This window comes from Dama dama, chromosome 7, assembly GCF_033118175.1.
Source record: "Dama dama isolate Ldn47 chromosome 7, ASM3311817v1, whole genome shotgun sequence".
NCBI classification, from domain to species: domain Eukaryota; kingdom Metazoa; phylum Chordata; class Mammalia; order Artiodactyla; family Cervidae; genus Dama; species Dama dama.
The window spans coordinates 36,668,072-36,685,170 of record NC_083687.1 but is presented as its reverse complement, the minus strand read 5'-3'; the positions used below and the strand labels follow the sequence as shown (position 1 = coordinate 36,685,170).

The 17,099-nt window shown below is 38.3% G+C and overlaps 1 non-coding gene and 1 pseudogene across 1 annotated transcript; one reads left to right on the top strand and one right to left on the bottom strand.

Moving 5' to 3' along the window:
• Window positions 1–2,648: 2,648 nt before the first annotated feature.
• On the top strand, window positions 2,649–15,896 carry LOC133059318 (placental prolactin-related protein 3-like; annotated as a pseudogene).
• On the bottom strand, window positions 7,717–7,825 carry LOC133060023 (U6 spliceosomal RNA). Its single transcript, XR_009693692.1, has one exon. It is a non-coding gene; the product is annotated as a U6 spliceosomal RNA (small nuclear RNA).
• Window positions 15,897–17,099: the final 1,203 nt, after the last annotated feature.

The window sequence follows — 17,099 nt, the reverse complement described above, 5'->3', positions numbered from 1 at the left end:
TGTTGCCACAAATGGAGGAATTTGTTTCTTTTTTAATGCCTAAATATAATTTATATATATATATATATGTATATCTCATCACATTGTTTTAATCTCTTCACCTGCGTAAATATAATTCATATATATATATATGTATATATATATATATATCTCATCACATTGTTTTAATCTCTTCACCTGCTGACAGATACTTAGATTGTTCCTAGAATAGGTTGTTTCTAGGCTACTGTGATGGAGAAGGAAATGGCAACCCACTCCAGCACTCTTGCCTGGAAAATCCCGTGGACTGAGGAGCCTGGTAGGCTGCAGTCCATGGTGTTGCAAAGAGACAGGACTTCACTTTCACTTTTCACTTTCATGCATTGGAGAAGGAGGTGGCAACCCACTCTAGTGTTCTTGCCTGGAAAATCCCAGGGAATGTGGAGCCTGGTGGGCTGCTGTCTATGGGGTTGCACAGAGTCGGACACGACTGAAGTGACTTTGCAGCAGCATCAGCAGGCTACTGTTAATACTGTTGCAGTGAATATGGGAGTACACATTTCTCTTTGAGATAATTATTTCATTTCCTTTGAATATATATTCAGAAATGAATATGTATCCAGAAGTGTGAAATTTTGTGAGAAACTTCCTGAAGGTATTCCAGGGAAGTTGCACCAATATACATTCCAACTAGTAATCCATTAAGATCTCCATTTTCTACACATCCTCAATCACACTGATTTCTTACTTTTTGGTAAAAGCCATTTAACTAGGAGTGATGTGGTATATGTTGTATTTTTGATTTGCACTTCACTGATAGTGATGTTGAGCATCTTGTCATATACTTCTTGGGCGTTCTGTGTGTCTTATTTGGGGGGAAAATTGTCTACTCTGTAAAAAATATCATGCATTGTGTATACTGTATTTGAATATATAAAACTCAGTTACCTATGCATACAGCAAAAGAAATGACAGAAATACAAATAATTCCAATATAATTGCATCAAAAAAATAAAATTCTTATAAATAAATTTAAGGAATGTGTTGAAAGATCTATGTATGCAAATATTCAAGACACTCATGAAAGAAATGTTTAAAAACATACACATAGATCAAAAGAACAGAGCAACAAAGCCAGAAAGAAACGCACACCCATATATTGTCAGTTAGCTTATGAAAAATGAGCCAAGAATATCCAGTGCAGAGAGGACAAACTTTTCAAAATGGCACTGGGAAAAATGGATAGTGCTATGAAACAACGAAACTGTACCCCTGTCTTTTAGCATACACAGAAGTCAACTAAAAAGGGATTAAAATGTTGAACATAAGACTTTAAGCGATTAAACTCCTAGAAGAAAACATTGAGGTAATCTTCTTGCCATCGGCCTCTGCAATGAGTTTTTGGGTTTCACACTAAACACAAAGGCAACAACTGCAAAAACAAACAAGTGGGACCACATCAAACTCCAAAGAAAGAAACATCAACAAAATCAAATGGCAATTTACAAATTGACAGAAGATATTTCCAAATTAGATATTTCATAAGGGCTTAATAGCCAAAAATACATGAGACATTCAACTCGAGGGCAAAAAATCCAAATAACCCAGATTTTTAATGGCGTATAAGAAAAGTAAGAGTTTCAATAAATTTGAAGATTAGACTATAGATGAGAGACACAGCAAGGTTTTCCTGCTAGAACCACAAAAACCTGTGCCTTCCTGGCATTACTTTCTTCATCTCCACTCACTTGTTTGATAATTACAGTTCACATTGTACATTCTTCAGTCAATAGAAATCACACCACAGTGAGCTATAATATGTACCAAGAACAGCCTCACAGGGGAAAAAAAAAACAACTAATGTTTGCATACTTACTAATGAGGCATATCAAAAGGAAGGTAATTTCCAGAGTTGACCACTATATTGTTTGCTATATTTCATTTCAAAACTGAGCCACCTAGTAAGGAAAATGAGTTAAGAGACCTAATACATGTAACTTCATGGCTGATTCATGTCATTGTATGACAAAACCCACTGAAATGTTGTAAAGTAATTAGCCTCCAACTAATAATAAATAATAAAAAAAAAAGACCTCACTAATATATCAACAGAAAATCAGTTTTAAATGGGAGGATTCATGGATTATAATTTGGAGGTAATTTATTACTAGTGTTGAAACTGTAGTCCTTTTGATTCTCTACTGCATCAGGTAATAATTTATTATAAATATTAATAGCAACATAGAGACACATACTACTAAAGTTATAGTGAATAGAGAAAGACATAGACTATAGTAGGCAAGAAGTAAAAGTATGGGAAGTCAGCAATGGTAGTAAAGTAAAGGGCAGTATTGCCTTGAGAGGAAGGAAGGTTCTCAAAGTTTCTTCAAACACCAAGAACAAGCCAGATATGACGAATTAGCTTTATTTGTAAACCAGAAACTCTACCAAGGAAATTTAAGTTCACAAAAATATTACAATGCTAAAACCCACAATTTAGACAGAGAATAGGGTAACGTAGGGTATATAGACATTCAAATTCTTCATTGCTTAGTGCATCAGGCACTCAAAGACCACCCTCACTGAAGTCTTTCTCTATTGCTCAACCTACAGGTACCAGCATGCAGAAAGAGATAGCTCTACTCCACAGGTAGTTGAACCCTACTTTTATGGCCTTGTGGCTTTCCTTAAGAAGCATTTGATGCAACAGATTTCCTCCATCCCATCCCGTCCGGCTGACTCCCCACGGGCAACAGGAGTCCTCACCCTGGGATCATTCCGCAATCCCCATGTCTCCAGCTCCCAGCTTCCGTGGACACCAGTGGACTTACAACCCTGTCCGAGGTATGAAAGGCTGCAGCACGATTTGTCTATGAGGTTCTGACTCCTTTGTCAGTCACAGGTTTGTTAGTTCACTCCCTAACAGCTTCAAATGACTCCCCCATTCCAGTGGACGGCCATGGAGGTGAGGATCTCTCCCCTGCGCTTCAGCTCCCTCATCCAAAGGTGCAGGCTGGTCCCACTTGCTCTCCTCCTTCTTTCCCCTTCCTCCTTGTGCCTTCTTTCCTTTGTCCTGCCGAGTTCTGTATGGATCCAGATATTACTTCTCAGTAGTCAGGGATTCCTGCCAGCATTCACCTGACCTTCTGTGAGAACAGCTGCGTCTTCAGACCTTCTTGATGCGTTGGTGGAGAGAGGTGTACCCCACTTCCACCTACCCCTCCATCACCTTGTCCACCCCTATTTGTGGATGTATTAGAAATGAGTTTCCCTTTCTATTAAGTAACATTGCCATCACCACACATGTTTAACTTTTTTTTGAGGAGAATACAGATAAGTTCCACTCTCCTGAGTTGAGTCAGTAGTTCAGTTGTGTCCAAATCTTTGCGACCCCATGGACTGCGGCATGCCGGGCTTCCATTTCCATCCCCGGACTCTCATGTCCAATGAGTCTGTATGCCACTCAATGATGTCCACTCTCTCAGAGATTGTTTTTTTTTTTTTTTTTGAGATTCCTTACAATTGAGATCGTATTGTATTTTTCTTTTACTGGCTTAGTTCACTTAGTGTAATGCCCTCCAGTTTCATCCATGTTGCCATAAATGGAAGGATTTCTTTCTTTTTCTAATGGCTAAATAATATTTGCCTATATGTGTCACATCACATTGTTTTAGTCCATTCACCTGTTGAAAGATACTCAGCTTATTCCTATATCAAGGCTATTGTGAATAATGCTGCAATGAACATGGGGATACAGATCTCTCTTTGAGAAAATGATTTCATTTCCTTTGACTGTATATCCAGAAGTGGAATAATGGATCACATAACAATTCTCTTTTAAATTTCTTGAGTAACCTCCATAGTATTTTTCCATGGGAGTTGGACCAGTATACATCCCTACCAACAGTGCATAAGCACTCCTTTTTCTCCATAACCTCCACAAGATCTGTCATTTATTACATTTTTGGTACTAGCCATTCAAACAGGTGTGAAGTGATATCTCTTGTGCTTTTGATCTGCATTTCCTTTGATTATTAGCAATGCTAAGCATTTTGTCATATACCTCTTGACCATCTATATGTCTTAGTTGTGGGAAAAAGGTCTATTCTTTTCCCACATTATGTTTACTATAAAGATGTAGAATATATTATGTTTACTATATTCCAATATATGAAACTCTATTGCCTACCTATATATCAAGAATGAACTATCAGAAAGTTGAATAAAGTAAACAAGCCCATTTACTATTGCATCACAAAAAGATAAAACACAGAAATACACTTAAGCAAGGTGATAAAGATTTTATACGAAACCTCTAAGACAATGATAAGAGAAATTTAAAAAGAGCTAAAGATATGTAAACTTAGGTTGTCTGTTCAACTTGTTTCTTGAGGTAGGATTTGTATTACTATGACCTTCGCTCTTAGAATTGCTTTTGTTGCATCCTATACGTTTAAATCATCATGTTTTCATTGTGCTTTGTTTCTAAGAATGTTTTGATTTGCCTTATTTCTTCAGTAACTTGTTTATTATTTAGAAATGTGTGGTTGAATCTCCATGTGTTTGTGTTCTTTAAAGTTGTTTTATTTTTCCTATAATCTATATCTAGTCTCATAGTGTTGTGGTCAGAGTAAAGCTTGATATAATTTTAATTTCCTTAAATTTACTGAGGTTTGATTTGTGACCCACAATGAGGAAAATGTTCCATGTGCACTTGAGAAGAAAGTTTATTCTGCATTTGGATGGAATGTGTTGAAGATATCAATTAGGTCTGATTTCTCTAATATTTCCTTGTAGGCTTGTTTCCTTATTAATATTCTGTTTTCTTGATCTGCCTATTGGTAGTGATGCGGTCTTAACATGCCCTACTATTTTTGTGTTACTGTTAATTTCTCCTTTTGTGTCAGTTAGTGTTTACCTTATGTATTGAGGTGCTCCTATGTTGGCTACATAAATATTTAAAATTGTTCTGTCTTTTTCTTGGGCTGACCCTTGATCATTTGGTAGTGTCCTTCTTTATATCTTATAATAGTTTTTATTTTAAGGTCTATTTTTTCTGACATGGCAATTGCCAATCTGGCTTTCCTTTGATTTCCATTTGCTTGGAACACCTTTTTCCATCCTCTGACTTTCAGTCTGTGTGTGTCTGTAAGACTGAAGTAGGTTTCTTGTAGACAGCATATATATGGGTCTTGTTTCTGTAACCATTCATTCAGTCTGTGTCTTTTGGTAAGGATGGGAGAAGGTAATAGCAAATAATACAACTGATAAAGGATCGCTTTCCAAAATACAAGCAGCTCAAACAAGTCAGTCATCAAAAGGAAAGAAAGAGCTGCAAAAATTAACTATTGAGACCACATCAAAATCAAAACCTTCTTCAGAGTAAAGAACCCATGAATAAAACTAAATGGCAACCTTTGGAATGAAAAAATATTGTAAATCACATATTTGGTAAGGGCTTCATATATAGTTTATATAAGAGACTCATGCAACTCAGTGGGAAAAAAAATCAAACAACTCAAATTATTAAATGAAGAAAGGAAGAGTAAGTGATTTGAAAAATCTGAAGATCAGACTGTAGATGAGAGACACTGTAAGTTTTTCCTTCCAGAATAAAAGCCTCTGTCTTCCTGGCATTGCTTTCTTTATTTTCAATCACCTGTTTGGTGATTGCAGTTAACAGTATGCATCCTTCACTCAATAGCAATCACCCTACACTGAGCTGTGTGCTATGAATCGCCCTACTAACTATAAAAAAACTAATAATTACATACTTAATCTTGAGGCATCTAAAATCCAAGGTGATTTTCAGAACTTTCCACTCCATTGTTTTCTACATTCTATTTCAAAATTGAAACACTTAGTAAGGAGTGAGTAGGGGACCTCAATAATACATGGGTAGAAGGTCATTTAAAACTGGGAGCATTACTGGATTATAATTTGGGGGACTGTATTATTATTAATACTATTGTAATTTTATTCCCTTTAATTCTCTGGTATACTAGATTGATATTTCTTTAAAGTAGTAATACAGACACTATGAGAAGAGGGTACAGATTCCCTAAAAAACTAGAAATAGAACTGCCATATGACCGAGCTATCCCCCTACTGGGCATACACACCGAGGAAACCCATATTGAAGGAGACACGTGTACCCCAATGTTCATTGCAACACTGTTTATAATAGGCAGGACATGGAAACAACCTAGATGCCCATCAGCAGACGAATGGATGAGAAAGCTGTGGTACATATACACAATGGAATATTACTTAGCCATTAAAAAGTATAAATTTGAATCAGTTCTAATGAGGTGGATGAAACTGAACCCTATTATACAGAGTTAATAAGCCAGAAAGAGAAACACCAATAAAGTATACAAACGCATATATATGGATTTCAGAAATATGGGAACAATAGCACTGTATGCGAACAGATAAAGACACAAAGATGTATAGAACAGTCTTTTGGATTTTGTGGGCGAGGTGAGGGTGGGATGACTTGTGAGAATGGGATTGCAACATGTATATTATCACATGTGACCTGAATCGCTAGTCCAGGTTCGATGCATGATTCATGGTGCTCGGGGCTTGTGCACTAGGATGACCCAGAAGGATGGGATGGGGAAGGAGGTGGGAAGGTGGTTCAGGATGGGGAACACATGTACAGCCATGGCAGATTCCTGTCAATGAATGGCAAAACCAATACAATATTGTAAAGTATTTAGCCTCCAATTAAAATTAACAAAATAAAATTGTAATACCAATAGAGACACATAGCCTTCAATTTACAATATATTGAGAAAGACAAAGCTTATGACACAGGAAGTGAAATCACAGAAACTTAGCAATGGTATGAAAAGAATGGGCAGTATTGCGTGGAAAGATAGCAGAGTTCTCTAATTTTTTGGAGACAACTCGAACAAGCCAGATGGGAGCCAACCAGCTTAAGCTGTATACCAGAAACTTCACCAGAAGGAAAACAAAGTTCATAAAAATATGCTGATGCTGAATGCCAAAATCCAGACAGTTAGCGAATAAGGTATTGTATATGTAGAGACTGAAAACTACTCAGAGAGGTAGACATGGAAGCAAATACACTAATGAGCATCAGAAAAATCAAAGTACAAAAGTGTCTAAAAAGTAAACTGTAAAGAGACTTGGTAGTCTGATCAAAAGAATAAGAGAATCAAATTAGACAACCAAAATACAAAGACTTGTGCACATGATAGATCCAGAGAATGCTCAGGAGAGAAAGTTTCCCACTTAGTGGACCAGCGAACAGAAGCCTCCAGCATCAGGAACAGAAACCCTAGGCAGGACACATGAATGTGCGCTTCTGGAAACAGCCTCAGTTTCAAAGTTTGGGCACTATACCACCTAAAGGTGAACACAGACAAGGATTATAGCTTGCTATGATACTGAATCACAGATTATAATATTTGTTAGTTCACTTTTCTCATTCAACTAAAAAGTTAATGAATCACTAAGCAATGATAATTGACACCTCAGTTTCCAGTCAGATCCTCTTTAGTCATACAATGGATATCTGAAACTGTTATATGATCGCCAGTAACAGTTTTAATAGTTAAATTTATTGATCATTAATTAAGTGCAATTCCTTTACAATACTGGATTGCCAAACATCAACATGGGTCAGCCATAGGTTTACCTATGTCCCATCAACCTTGAATCTCCTCCCCACCTTTCTTCACATTGCACCCCTGGAAGTTGTTACAGAAAAATATGGAAGGCTTCACACATTTGTGTGTCATCGGTGGGCAGGGGCCATGCTAATCTTCTCAGTATTATTCTAATTTTTAAATATATGTACTACCAAAGCAAACACAAATATAACACTTTAACAGAAAAAAAATCATATAGTTAGTCATCAACAAACAAATGATCAAATACTTTAGGAATTAGGGTATTCTGCTCTATTTACTGCATGTTATAAAACTGAATTTTAAAAGGTCCAAAGTTCCATTTAGTAATTAAGCATATATGTATTCGTAACACATGTACACATGCACAGAAATATATGCACACAAATACGTCTATGTTATACAAGCTATTGTTCCTCTTGCCTGTCACAATAAGCTCTTTAGTTGATGAGAGAGAGAGTCCCAAATTTCTCCAACTTATATATCTTCTTTTTGAGAACCACTTCTTTGGTTTTCACCACCTAATTTTAAATAACCATTTTATTCTTAGGTACCATGCCCCTTTAAACTAACTAAGAGCAGAGAAAACCTAGTAAATGCTGATATCTTATCATTAATTAAATTACCACTCTTCCGGTAAATTGGAAAAAGAATCATGTTGAGATCTCATTCAGGAGGATAAAATCTCTATTTTATCAGTTCTCTTGTCCAAACTAATTCTGGCTCACCTCAGTCTTAAATTCTGATTATTTACAAGGGACAGACAGGAAAAGTAATTTTAAAATCATGCCTGCAAGAGTCTATGATTTTATGCTTCTGTTGGCCAAAGGTAGGGCCGGGAATAGTTTCTGAAATATTACAATACACCATGGAAGCATGAAGTTTTAGTTCTCCTATCAAGAGGAGATGTTTGGAGATGGTTCGAAAACTCAGCCCCATGGTTGTCAGGATGTGCTCACGACCAGACAGATGGATTTTCTCCCTGAAACATCACAGTCAGGAAACGCCAGGCCGTGTCCACAGAGTCAGTGACAGGGTCCTGGTTGCTGAGCAGGTAAGATTCTTGGATGACCATCTGGAGATTTACCTGCCATTTTCTCAAAGAAACAAACGTAATGAGAAGATTAAGGATGCATAAAAGTAGAAGAGCTGTCACGTTGCCTAGAAGAAAGTCTAGCCAGGAGAACCAGACCTCCACACTGATAATGTCAAAGACGTTAACAGTGAGTGTTTTATAGACAGAGCAGAACAAGTGGATAAAACCAGTGCTCTAGGGTCACTGATGTTTTGCAGTCAAAGACAAAATATTTTTCTCTTTAAGCTGAGTCATCACAGCTCCTGATATGGTCCTGGTTACACACATGAAGACTGAGAGCCCACAGGCATGTGTGATGTGACGTCAGGAAGTGAACAGATGACTGCATTGGTGCCCAGTCACCTCCAACTGCTAATAGTGGGACCTGGGAAAATTATTTGTCCTTTCCAAGACATTGCATCTTCATTAACATCACTTGATGTTCACAGTGAAGATGAAGGCTATCTCACAAGGTTACCGTGAAACATAGATTTTAACATGTTTTAAAGCTTTTGGGAAAGTATCAAAGACATGCATGGGGTTAGGAAGGTGAGTTAGCAGATCTAAGGTACAGTACCTTTTTCTCTTAGTATTCTCTCTGTACTCAATAGTAGCGATCAGTCAGTCATATGTTTACTCTTACCCCAGAGTGATGGTAAACCACACAGAACAACTGTACACTTCTTGTCATTTCAGTGTCTAAAATTCAAGCATTAGTCAATGTAGAGTAAATAAATTACAAACTCCTAAGGGCCTGGCTGCTCATAGTCTGCAGTTCCAACATTAAACTGTTTTAAAAGAATGGACAAAATACTCTGGCACAGAAGTACTTCTGGGAGCAATACAAAAATGCAGGGAGTAACCTACTTCTCCAAATATCCATCTGTGCAAATATCATCATCCTCCTAAATTTACACAGAAGGTGCTCCTTCTTTACCACCCCAGCTACTACAGCTCCAATTCCTGCACAGAGCAACAGGGAAAAAGAAGGCTTCCCTCCACAGGATGGATTGATAACTTCATGTGACTAGATCATCTCAGAATAGCTCATGTTTTTATTTAAGCAGGGTCCTTCCTGCTTCTGCTGCTGGTCCTGTCAAATCTGCTCCTGTGCCAAGGCAACGTAGGCCAGTCCTGCGGTCCTGATGTATTTGGTGTCCTCCTGAAGTTCCTTAGAAAAATGTTTAGCCATGTCTCCAGGCTGTCCCATGACATGCATAACCTATCCACGATAATGTTCCATGAGTTTGTAAGTAATCTGGTGGTGGTGGTTTATTTGCTAAGTCGTGTCGAACTCTTGACAGCCCATGGACTGTAGCCCGCCAGGCTCCCAGAAGGTACCTTCACATAAGTGACTGGGCCAAACTGTCCTTTCAACAAGAGGGCTGCATCAGCCAAACTTCAAATAACACACTCTCTAGGTTAAAGATGCAGTCAGCTCATAAGGTGTGGATATCAAAGAAAGTACCAGTTATGTGAAATATCAAAGACTCCTAAGAAGTGCAATAAAATTTTCAGTTTCCTTTCATTCATTTTCTCTTTAAATTTCTAAAATAAATGATTTTGTATTTGTCAGCTAGGAATGCCATAAAAGAATACAATAGACTCAGTGGAATAAACACCAGAAATTTGTTTCCTCACAGCTCTGGGGGCTAGATCCCAGATCAGGGCACCAGCAAAGTGAGGTTCTGGTAAGAACTCTTTCTTCCCAGGATGGCTTCTCCGTGCGTCCTCTCACAGGGTGGGGGTGGGGAAGAGAGACAGAGGAAAGGACACACAGACACAGAGACAGAAGAGAAAATTCTCTGGTGTTTCGCTTCATGGAGACAACAAACCTATTGGATGAGTGTTGCACCTTAAGAGCTCATTTAACCTTAATGTCCTTTGCTGGTGGCTCAGATGGTAAAGAATATTTGCACAATAGGAGGGACCTGGGTTCTATCCCTGGGTCTGTAAGATTCCCTGGAAAAGGGAACGGCGAGCCACTCCTGTATTCTTTTTTTTTTTTCCAGTGGGTTTTGTCATACATTGATATGAATCAGCCGTGGATTTACATGTATTCCCAATCCTGATCCCCCCTCCCACCTCCCTCTCCACCCGATTCCTCTGGGTCTTCCCAGTGCACCAGGCCGGAGCACTTGTCTCGTGCATCCCACCTGGGCTGGTGATCTGTTTCACCATAGACAGCATACATGCTGTTCTTTTGAAATATCCCACCCTCACATTCTCCCACAAAGTTCAAAAGTCTGTTCTGTATTTCTGTGTCTCTTTTTCTGTTCTGCATATAGGGTTATCGTTATCACCTTTCTAAATTCCATATACATGTGTCAGTATGCTGTAATGTTCTTTAACTTTCTGGCTTACTTCACTCTGTATAATGGGCTCCAGCTTCATCCATCTCATTAGGACTGGTTCAAATGAATTCTTTCTAATGGCTGAGTAATATTCCATGGTGTATATGTACCACAGCTTCCTTATCCATTCATCTGCTGATGGGCATCTAGGTTGCTTCCATGTCCTGGCTATTATAAACAGTGCTGCGATGAACATTGGGGTGCACGTGTCTCTTTCAGACCTGGTTTCCTCAATGTGTATGCCCAGAAGTGGGATTGCTGGGTCATATGGCAGTTCTAGTTCCAGTTTTTTAAGAAATCTCCACACTGTTTTCCATAGCGGCTGTACTAGTTTGCATTCCCACCAACAGTGTAAGAGGGTTCCCTTTTCTCCACACCCTCTCCAGCATTTATTGCTTGTAGACTTTTGGATAGCAGCCATCCTGACTGGCGTGTAATGGTACCTCACTGTGGTTTTGATTTGCATTTCTCTAATAATGAGTGATGTTGAGCATCTTTTCATGTGTTTGTTAGCCATCTGTATGTCTTCTTGCCTGAGAAATCCCATGGACAGGGGAGTCTGGTGGGCTATAGACCATGGCGTGCCAAAAAGTCAGAACCCTTTTCAAAACACAGTACTTTGGCAGTTTGGGCTCTAACACATGAATTTGAAGAATACACATTCAGTCCATAATACTACCTGACAGAAAGCACTTTTATTTTGGATTGGGGAAAAGGAAGCATGGTGATTTTCTGGTCCTTCAGTATTTCTCTGGGCTTTCTTCTCCAGGCTCAGAGTAAATAGGCAATAAATGAGAACTGCTCTGCAGTGAACTGGGTGGATGGAACATGTTAAACAAAGCTGAATCCTGGTCACAAAAATGAATACTGGTAGTTTTTTTAATGCTACAAATTATTGCTTTAAGATTTGCAGTGACTAGGTTTCATGCTACAATAGAAGGGGAGTTTACAATTGGACACAATTATTCTTTTTCTGATGAAGGCATTTGCTAGTTGTATGTTAATTATTTTAGGTCAATCAAGGAGCACACAGTAGAGCAGACAGCTAATAAAAAGCGGTGCTAAAGATTTCTACTAAATTCACGTAGTTCTTTGTACTCACTAGTTTTTGTTTCATCCTCCATTTTGGACTGTCCATTTTTTTCCACCTCTTCCAAGTAATCTCTTCAAATGTTCATAACTTCCGCTAGAGATTAGTTTTTCTCTATCAAAGTGTTAGCTAGATTTTTCTAATCTTATTATTCTCAGTCCATTGCTTAGTATTTCCTATAACTTTACAACATTTTTTTCTGACTCACCATTTTGTCACCTTAAACAGCATTGTATTCTGCACCTGGAATGAACACTAAGCTTTTTGCTGAGCGTGTTCAGAGATAAGTTAGAGTCATTACAGTATTAGTCCTTACAAGGGAATATGTTGGCTCTAACCCACAGTAAACAAGAGATTAAATGGTTAAATATATGTGCATCCATGCATTCTAAGTCACATCAGTTGTCTCCAACTTTTGCAACCCTACTGATGTAGCCCAAGAGGCTCCTCTGTCCATAGGATTCGCCAGGTGAGAGTACAGGAGTGTGCTGCTGCACACTCTTGCAAGGGATGCTCCTCACCTAGAGATCTAACCTGAGGCTTCTTATATCTCCTGAATTGGCAGGAATGCTCTTTACCACTACCATCACCTGGGAAGCACCAAGTATTGGTACGAAAGTACTATATTTGGTTCAAATCCTAAAAAATAGAAAAAAAAATGATAATAATAAAATAGAGAAGGGAAAAATCTGAACTTAGAAAAGTTAGATGTAAAATCATTTTTATAGAGACAATGTATAGAAAAAGTAGGAAAAGAATGACTTTCACATTCTGTGATGCCCCTCCGATAAAAAATTGCAGGTCTATAAAACATGTTAATGTTCTTTCTGGTAATGGGCTCATCTACTGAATATCTAACATCCCTAACTAATTGCCTGATCACTTTCAGGATGAAAAGTATTCCCAGAGTAAACCAGATTATATCAATGCCACCTACGACTGCCACACCAATTCAGTCCATGCTCCTGAAGAAAGAGAAAAAATCCAACAGATGAACGTGAGTCTTTCACCTGGGTTTTACACCGGATCAAATGAGACTGTATCTAGCTTACCAAGCTTCAGATTATTAAAGGTAATGGTAACTGTACATGCAGAAAATGTTGGAGGAACTGTAAGCAGTTGAGGAGAAATTATATTATGCAGTTGATGAAGCATGAGTGAAATCAAGGGATTTCGTAGTAGCAAAATTAATAACAGATCTATAAATTGTCCATGCAGACAAATTTAGTTCAAGCAATGCATTAGACACAGGATTGCAGCTATGATTCTGTACAAAATCATGAAAAGAATGGGAACTTCCATGTGTAAAATATAAGATTGCAAAATTCATGAGTATGTAAGAAACACACCCCAGTTTTGAGCACTCCCTGTTACTAGTGACTTGTACGTGGGAGTCCTATACTGCACCACTCGAGCCAGCGCCTCTGCCTTTCAAAGCTCTCCTGACTCTGCTTCTACTTAAATGACACCTCCTTCATTCGTCACTCTCAATGACTCCTCTGTCATCTTTTATTTTTAATTTGTAAGTTTCCCCCACAATGGCCTATAAAACATTGTTTTGCCTTTCATGGCCGCAACAATTGCCTCTGTTCTGAGGACAACACAGGTTACATACAAGCCTCAATGATTAATGGCAGCTCCAAATTTTCACCGTTGTAATCTCTCCTTTCTGATTTCCTGCATTACCGTTTGTCTTAACATTATTTAAAATATTTTGACTTGCATCCCCCCTTAAAATTCTATCTTTTCTCTCTACAACTTTCTTAATGATATCAGCATTCTTTTCCTCTGTTAAGCTCATTAATAATAAGGATGATTAAGTAAAGGAAAAGTTCAAAATGGAGGAGGACAAGGGATTTTTCAATAAGCTTGAATTTAAAGTCTATTGAGAGTTACTACATGGCCATACATTTTACTAAGCACTTTATGTGCATTACTATATTTCATCCTACTTAGTTCTCTGTTCTTTACCACTAAAACAGTTCAAGGCTATAATGAAATCAAGCATACTAACTAGAGATCTTCAGCCTCCCGGCATTTACATGCTCAATTCTACTAGTAGTAGTGAACCTGGGGGGAAAACCCTCCATTGTGAATCCCACTGATGCTGTTACTAAAGACAACGCTGTGCCATTTTCTGCCCGGACACAGGTCAACAAGACAGAGTCTTCTGATACCAGCTTGGGGGCTGGTGTTGGGATCAACTGAGGAAAGAAAGCCTGTTTGGGAATGTATGTCTTCTTCATTGTCTCTTTCTGGTAGCATCATAAAACAGATCAAAAATCGAAACTCAATACGAATGACTCATCTGATTAATTAATACGAAAGAATCACTGGGTGACAATGATGTGGGCACAGGTAGAATGCCTCTTTCCTGAGTCAGGTACTGCAGGCACATACTGACTTGTCAAAAAATACTTAGATTTCTCTCAAGCAAATATACAAACATAAAAGACCTCACTCAGTGGGTGGTAGAATTTCAGAGGAAAAAAGAATATTCTTCATGTTATAAATTAAAACTCATCAGAAGAATTAATGCCTAAAATAAACCAGATTGTTAATAATTCAGCGAACTGTGAGCTAATGCTTACATTTTATCATTTTTCATCTGTTACTGCCTTCAAAAATCTCTGCATACACATAAGAATTAACAGAAGTCTTGTAGGTCAGCTGCTCTGAGCAAAGATCACATGTTACCAAAATCACTGAATTATGATTATTTTAATGAAGCTGTTTCTTATGTTTGCTTAGAATGAAGACCTTACTAAGGGGATACTCATGTTACAGTACCTCTGGAGAGATGCTCTGTATGATCTAGCCCATGACGTGCGGTTTAAGAAACACCTCTCAGATACTATCCTATCAAGTGCCAAAAGAAATTTTTAAAAATTATTCAGTCTTCAAATAATCTTAAAGATGCGATTCAGCCAGGTGAGCATCCGGCAGAGGGCTTTCTTGTTTTGTTGATGAGTCTGTAATGCATAAGGAGATTTGAAATATCTCATTTTGTAAGAAAAAGATTCATGACTTCTGTATGCTAGACTGCTAGTACATAAAGCAGGAGCCTAGTCATTCATAGTGATGGATTCTACTGTAAAGGAATCAGAATTTCACTGCATTTTTTTGTCATGTGCAGCTTTCCCTCAATTGCACACAATTCCACCAAAAGTTTGCCTCTTCCTAGGCACAGGTGGTTGAAATATTTTCAAGAGTAAGAGAACTAGAGAACAGAATTTCCAAGCTCAGCATTTTCCTCAAAGTATCCCAGTACATCTGCTGTTGAATTTCCACTTGCCTTCTTTCTCTGTTCTTCTGAAATCAAAGGATGATAATGGGAAGGAAAAAAGAGAAAAGTAAAATTAAACTTGAGTTATGTTTCTACTTTGAGATTCCTAATTGTTTTCTCATAGGCTGGCTCCAAAATCCATATCTAGAGAGTTTTCTATTCGTATGTGTTCCCCAAATCTTAATTTATAATTACAAGGGACAAAGATGAGCAAATAATGATAAAATGAATAAAAAGTCATTTTCTTGTGGGTATTCAGATTGTTGATCCACTCAGATTGAAGTTGACCAAGAATCGCATTTACTGGTCAGGATACCGATCCCTGGTGTCCAGCAATGGAGATACGCATCATTCTGCATTTTATAAGCTGTTGAAGTGCCTGAGCAGGGATTCCCGTAAAATTGACATGTACAGCAAGATACTGGCGTGCCGAATCAGCGACGAGTGCTAAATCCGCATCCATCCCATCCAGCTCTGAGATGGTCCTAATGATCTATCCCATAGCAAGCTTCTTTGAAATTTACAGCTTTTTAATGCATGCTCTGTGAAATGGGTCTCCTATTTTTTTTTTTTTTCATTAGTTGGAGGCTAATTACTTTACATATTGTAGTGGTTTTTGTCATACATTGACATGAATCAGCCATGGATTTACATGTATTCCCCATCCCGATCCCACCTCCCACCTCCCTTTCTACCCGACCTCTCTGGGTCTTCCCAGTGCACCAGGCCCGAGCCCTTGTCTCATGCAACCAAGTTAGGCTGGTGATCGGTTTCACCCTAGATAATATACATGTTTTGATGCTGTTCTCTGGAAACATCCCACCCTTACCTTCTCCCACAGGATATGCAAAACAGAAAAAGAGACACAAATGGGTCTCCTCTTAAAAAAAATAAACACAGACTCTGTAGAGATGTCAAAACTAAGAGGGTAGTTTGTTAACTTTTCTTATTTTCATTTAATTGAAAATCAAAAGAAAATCCACCCCTACAATTGAGAGAATGAAGCTCATATTAAAATTAGTCAAAAACAACAGAAGCTGGCATTACAAAGAAGACGATTAAGAGATTACATAAGAATCAGAAAATTATTCTGGGTCAAGTTATGAGAATCAAAGTATTAAAAATTATTCATGGTTCTGGTCATGCAACCAAGAAGACTGAATCCTCAGGATTCTTTATGAGCCAGCTGTGAATGGTCAGCCCACTGTCACAGTGTTACACCAGACAGGATCAGTGCTTCGTACCTTTGTACAAATAGCATGAGGTTTACTGAACTGTCTGAAGATTGTTAGGATGCTGTCTCAGTCCTTCTGGGTTGCTATAACAAAATGTCACAAACTTATAAATATGGAAATGGATTTCCACAGTGTGGTCATGCAGGGTCCTTTCTGGTCACACACTTCTTATTGTATCCTCAAATGGGGGGAAGGTCTCGGGAGGTCTGTGTGTCTCTTATACATAAAAGAACTCATCTCATTGAGGAGGCTCCATCCTTATCACGCTATCACCTCACAAAGGCACCACCTACGGATGCTATAACCATGGGAATCAGGATTTCATCATATGAAACTTCTGGGGAACACAAAGTTTGAGACCATAGCAGATAGAAACGTGAACTGGCTCCATCCTCCTCCAGTGGCTGTCTTCACCCACA